Consider the following 6,000-nt stretch of genomic DNA (forward strand, 5'->3'; position numbering starts at 1 on the left):
GGAAGCAATTTCCAGGCACATCAATTTTTAACAGATCAGGCAAAACCAAACTTAAGAAAAAAAAATGTACTTGCCACCTCAACTAACTTTCCTGAAAGAAAGAACACAGTGAACCATTCCCATACTCTAAAAGCTTACAGAGAACTACTGAATCAGATTTTTGTGACTTTGCTTTAAGTCATTTCAGGACTGATGATACAATGCAAATTATTTCCAAATCAACAAACTGATCTTTGTGAGTCAGACTGCAGCAAGAGTCGCTCTCTTCTTTTGTTAGAAAACAAAGAATAAAAGGAATAGAGTAAGCTATATTTTTATCTCAGGCATAGTAATAAACCCTGAAAGCCATCACTGGGATAGGAGCATTCTCTTGAATTCCAGTCCATGAGATGCCTGTTGAAACTTGGCAGCTTTTTGCACTCTACATGCTATTTCTTCGCACAAGGTTTTGCAGTGCACCATACAAAGTCATGCTCACATTCACACACAGTCAGTGAGGCACTGCTTTAAAGACTTTGAATAGAGGCTCCAGGCATCAGGCCCAATGCGCAAGGCACCATATCAATATAAAAGATAATCTAAACTACAAAGAATTCACAATACAGTTAAATGCAGGCAGGCAGCAGGTAGGATTTCATAAAGCTGCTACAAGCAGCTTCTCTTGAGCATAGCCTGCTCAAGCAGAGCAAGTCTGGCTGTTTACAGGGTAAGTTTGCAATTATAAGAGCACTTTTAATAGCAGCAATGTAATTTTAATCAACCTCTCTCCCCACTACTCATATCTGCTCCTGTGTCACCCTTGACTCCAGCTGGAACAACCACTTTTCTGGCTGCATAATAAAACAAATTGGGAAATAAACACAGGGTGAGAGAGGCAGCCTCACAGAAATGCTAAGGTATTTTTTAACTTAGATCAGTTCCTCAGTGCTTTTCAGCAGCAGCCTTCACCAAGACTTACGCCAACACAAAAGAAAAGTGACACAAAAAGCATGTGGAATAAAAGAAATGCCAGTGAAACTAAAACATCAGCCTAAGCTGGTATCACAGGAGATAAGAGTCAATGTTCATTGCTTTTACTGTGACAAGTAATGCAGTCCTGACAGTTAAAAGGGGCAATCTGAATACAATTGCTCCTAGCAAATAAGATGATTCATAGAGTTTACTGACACCTATATGTGTCTTCCTTGTGACACCTGTGCCTCTCCACAGGTAAAACTCAGAGTTTGCTTTGACCTGGATAGGCTTTACAAGTAGTTTTTAAGAGACTAGATTTGTGTGCTACCTCAGGATTTTGAAGTTAAATGCCACTGAAATCCAGTTCCTCAGACTCTCATCCAGACCCAAGAGAACAACAAGACACTTAAATCTGTGCTGCTGTAAGCTGAGTGTTCTTCTCATATCAGTGAATTCATGAACTACTTGAAGGTCTTTTCTAGTCAACATCTTCAGTGAAAAATTGCTTTGTGCAACCATCATAAGCAGATAGAGCAAAAATAGCAAAATACACGCAGAAGAAAAAAGATATAGATTGACAGACAAGTTGAAAGCATTTTACTATATGAATTCAGTAAAAATAGACAAAAAATAAAAGAACCTTATTCAGTATTTCCATGTCAATTCTCAGCATTAAACACTGAAACCAAAGATAAGTAAAGAAAACAGACACTTGAGTTGTTCTGGTAAACTTCAGTGTAAACGTACATATTTAATTTCAGCTGAAATAATTTTTTACTTTTTGGATTTCAACTAAGTAGCATACGTATTGAAAAAAGTTTACTGCTACATCCCTTGTGACTTCGTAAAACTTTTAGTAAATTGAACATGTCACAACAGCCTACAGAAACTAAAACTATTGCATGGCCCTTTAGCTTTCACGTTCTTGCCTTTTAAAAGAACTTTTTAAAAGGAACTGTTTAAAAAAAGTACAATCAGGCTTACAAAATTAACTATTTACTTTGTTAATGCTTTGTCTTCTTTCTAATAATCTAACATTTTATGGAGTAAAAAGTTTTGCCATTTAGGCTGCATTTGCCCTCTAGATGCAGCATTGAGCCTGGGTACGGGACAGAGTCCGTCCCTGAGAAAGTATGTGGGACTTGCTCCCTAGGACAGTACAACAATGCAGAGTAACTATCCAACTTTTAAATAACATGTAAAGCAATTTTAAACGTGCAGAAAGATCCTAAAATAAAACCTAAGACAACCCTGAAGCTTTTGTGGCATGCTTTAAATCTATTTTATGGAAACAATTATTCTTAAAGTTGGAATAGCCTCTGTTCTAGTTTCCTGGTGCTTAGCTCCCGTCCCTTTCCACATTGAGGCAGAAGTACAGACCAGCTTCCTTCTAAATACTTGGACTGGCCTACCAAAACTGTGTTTGGAGCATCCACAAATTGCAGCTGAGAAAAACATAATCAAATCTGCCAGTTCTTGAACTTGATATGTACTTGGGCAATGAGAAACTGATAAAAATACTGCACCTGTGTGTCCTACCTGCTGCGGCTTCAGGAAAGAAAACAAGAATAGTGAAGATCTGCAGTGAGGGACAGAATAGTGAGAGAAATGAGTATTTCTTCCTTTCCAGCTACCCAAGCTTTGAGAAGTAAGTTTCAGACATCAATTAGCCTGATGTGAATATCAGTGTTGAGCTATAATATTTTTATAAGGTATGCTGTGCCACTGAAGATGACAACACCCCACCTATTTATACTTTCCTATGTACTATAGCTCTACCTATCAACTTTGATCCACATCCGAGTGAAGCAGCTTGGCATAACCCACAGTTGGGAGCTAAACTATCTCATTTCAGTTGAGGTAGAGCAGGGAGCTCACACCAGCCTTCACTAGGAGAATTACCGGGCAGCAACCTCTCACAGCCATGCTGAGGTAGAGTCATCAGGCAGGGAGAAATGCCACATGAAGTCTGCCAAGTTAGATCCAGAATACGACAAAGACAATTTCATAAGCAGCTGATGAAGATCCAGGAAGAGATCCTGGCTCCCTTTCACCTCCTGTCCTTGAACACGGCACAAAGGTGACTTCCCTCACTTTCCCACTTTCCTCACCCCACACGCACCTCCCGTGCCCACTGCTTGGCCCTCTGCCTTGCTCCACATTTCCCCACACCTCCAGAAATCTGTGTGTTAAGTACCCAGACAGAGGCAGGCCAGAAAAAGAGATAAGACAAGCATTAAACCAGATGCATTGAGTAGAAGCAGCTTCAAGAGGAAGAGTAGGAGTCCAAGGTAGGGAAAAATAAAAAACAGTTTCCCAGTTTATTGCAGTAGAGGGAAACAAAGCCAGGAAGGGCACAGCATGGCAAGGAGAGCATATGCAGCAGAAGCCATCAAGTTAAGTCACGATATAGAAATGTACCTGATTAATTCTTTTACTGGTATGCAATTAGTTCACAGGTATTTCATGGTATTTGGTGAGCTTCATAATTAGTTAAATCCTATTTGGCATGTATTACTTGACTAACACTGTGGCATCTTTCCCAACACATTCCATGAATATTGCTTCCTGTACCATAACCTGTCTCACTCTACCAATAAATAAATACTACTTAATAGAAAGATATACACATTATAATGAAACACCGTGAACTTGCATTATTCCCCACATTTGCAATAGAAGTGCTGCCTAGGAAGACTTTCACAGGATCAAGGAATGGCCTGGATTGGAAGAGACCTTGAAGACCATCTAGTTTCAACCGCCCTGGCATAGGCAGGGACACCTTTCACAAGACCAGATTTTTCAGAGCTTCATCCAACCTGGCCTAGAACACCTTGAGAGATGGGGCATCCACAACTTCTCTGGGCAACCTGTGCCAGTGCCTCACTTTAAGCCTACGCTTATCTAGGTTTTCAAATCCTAGGTCTTTGTACACTTTCTTCAAGCAAACACATAAGTACAAGTGCACCCATTCCTTAGTGAAGCATTTTCAGGGTATGTCCACACTGCTTCATGCCATGTCAATATACCACCACTCTACTTCTACCTGAGGTAGCTCCAAGGCAGCCTGAATTCATCTTGGGACGCACCCAAAGTGTTGAGAAGCAGAATAAATCAGGCAGTACGCTGCTCCCAGGCTGCTCCCAACAACTAGAAAAACTTGTTTAAACTTCTCCCACATGGCAATGTGCAATATAGACCTACACATGGATCTGGGAAGAAGTGAATTAGAATGAAGTAAGGAAGAGAGTATCCATACACGGCTGTAAGTTTTCTGGTTTGTCTGAGCAGCTTCATTATGCCTTTTCAAGCATCGCACAATTCTATCTTGGTAGCAGCAATGCCCAAAAACCAACCAAAGTTTCAACTCACTTAAAACATATTTACAAATTCAGTATCAACACATTTACAATTCTCAAACAACCTACATGACATCTACAGTTGCAAAGGACAAGTCTAAAAGACTGGTCCAATGTAGCCTCATCAGCTACACAAGCTGGCATTGACCTGCTTCCTCAGCTCATGGCCTTGCTGGCAATACAGCCTGCCCTCAAGAATGGACCTGCCACATGTGGCAGCAGAGGTGACCTGTCTCCAAAGAGGAGGAAGGTAGCAAGCCAGACAGCCACCCTTAGGACTTGCCAGAAAATCCCTGGCTAGACATTGCCCCTCCAGCCCTACATTTTAATATCACCATGGGCCACACCTCTCCCCTGGCTGTCTCCAGCCTTCACCCTTGGAGAGAAAGAAGCCTTCATTTCCTGATGCCTGGGACCACTCTTCTCTCTGAGAGCAAAGGGTGGGGGAGGAAAAAGGCATTTTTCAACAATAAAGTCCGTGATGAAGTGAGGCCATGCACATGCCATGGTGCGACTTGTTCTTCACGACAGGAAGATAAGCTCAGTGCGTGTGAGGTATAGCCAGAGGGCCTTGAGAGACAGGAACCATGAGGTGTAGTGCACAGCCAGAGGGTTTGGGGGAATAGTACCGCGGGGTGCCAGATACAGTCAGGGGGTTTAGGGACACAGACACCGTGGGGTGTACGGCACAGACAGAAAGCTTGGAGGCCAGGCACTTGTAGGGTGTGAGGTACACTCCGGGGAGTTGGGGGGACACACACCACAGGGCACTGCCTCAGGGTCTGGAGGTAAGGCACAGGAGTGCGCAGACGGGGACAGGGACTAGGGATGCAGGTGCAGCCAGGAGACAAAGGTGGGGAGGGAAGAAGCTCAGCGCGGCACAGCCGAGGATCTGCGGGGGGAGGGGGGCAAAAGGACAGCGGGCGCAACGGCGGAGTTTGAAAGGAAGGTGGGAAGGAGGCACCCCGAGCCCCATCCCCATCCCACCCCTTCCCGAGAGCGCCCCGCCGCCCCGTGGCGTCCCGCGCTCCCGCTCCCCGCTCCCCACCGGGTGCACTCACGCGGCAGCCCCGCGACCGCACCTATCGCCGCACCGCCAGGCGCCAACTGCGCGGCAACTCCGCCCGGGCGACGGGAAGGCGCGGACCGGGACGGACCGCCCCGCCCCGCAGTCCGGACTGCCCCCCGTTCTGCCCGCCCCGCTCCCGCCCCGCCCAGCTCGCGCCCCGGGTGCTCTCCGGGCTGTCCCGCACCGCCGCCGACCAGCTCGCACACCGACCGCGCGGGGAGTACGCTCCGGAGGCACTAAGTCGCCGGTCCCGGCCCTGCCGTCCTCCTGAAAGGGTCAGACGGGGCTCGGGCCAGCCGGGACACCACACGTAGCAGTCCGTGGCGGGAGGCCCGTGTCGCTCCTGCTCCGCGGGATGCCACTGCCCCCGGGGCCTGGAACGGCCTCTCCTGCCGCCAGGTGTCAGGGCTAAGAGTTACAGACCTTCGTGAGCAAGTCCGGAGAAGGCCTCGAGGATGATCCGAGGGCTCCCGCCCCTCTATCAGAAAAGGCTGAGAAAGTTGTGGCTGTTAAGCCTGGAGAAGAGAAGGCTTCGAGGAGACCCTATAGTGCATTCCAGTGCCTAAAGAGGGCTACAGGAAAGATGGAGAGGGGCTTTTAGCAAGGACATGTAGTGAT

General features: G+C 46.2%; 1 protein-coding gene across 3 annotated transcripts in view; it reads right to left on the reverse strand.

Moving 5' to 3' along the window:
* ELOVL7 (ELOVL fatty acid elongase 7) overlaps positions 1-5,449 on the reverse strand; it is a 29,930-nt gene extending 24,481 nt beyond the window's left edge. Inside the window, exons 1-2 of one of the 3 annotated variants that reach the window (XM_027635338.1) lie at positions 5,375-5,390; positions 5,075-5,205 (exon numbers count right to left, since the gene is read on the reverse strand). The gene's annotated coding sequence lies outside the window, so the exon portion shown is untranslated. Of the gene's footprint in view, positions 1-5,074; positions 5,206-5,374 lie in introns of all 3 variants that reach the window. The other 2 variants (XM_027635336.1, XM_027635337.1) reach the window with 2 other exon arrangements.
* Positions 5,450-6,000: the final 551 nt, after the last annotated feature.

The sequence above is a fragment of the Corapipo altera genome, unplaced genomic scaffold (assembly GCF_003945725.1).
Source record: "Corapipo altera isolate COAL_440 unplaced genomic scaffold, ASM394572v1 61411, whole genome shotgun sequence".
In the NCBI taxonomy this organism is placed as follows: domain Eukaryota; kingdom Metazoa; phylum Chordata; class Aves; order Passeriformes; family Pipridae; genus Corapipo; species Corapipo altera.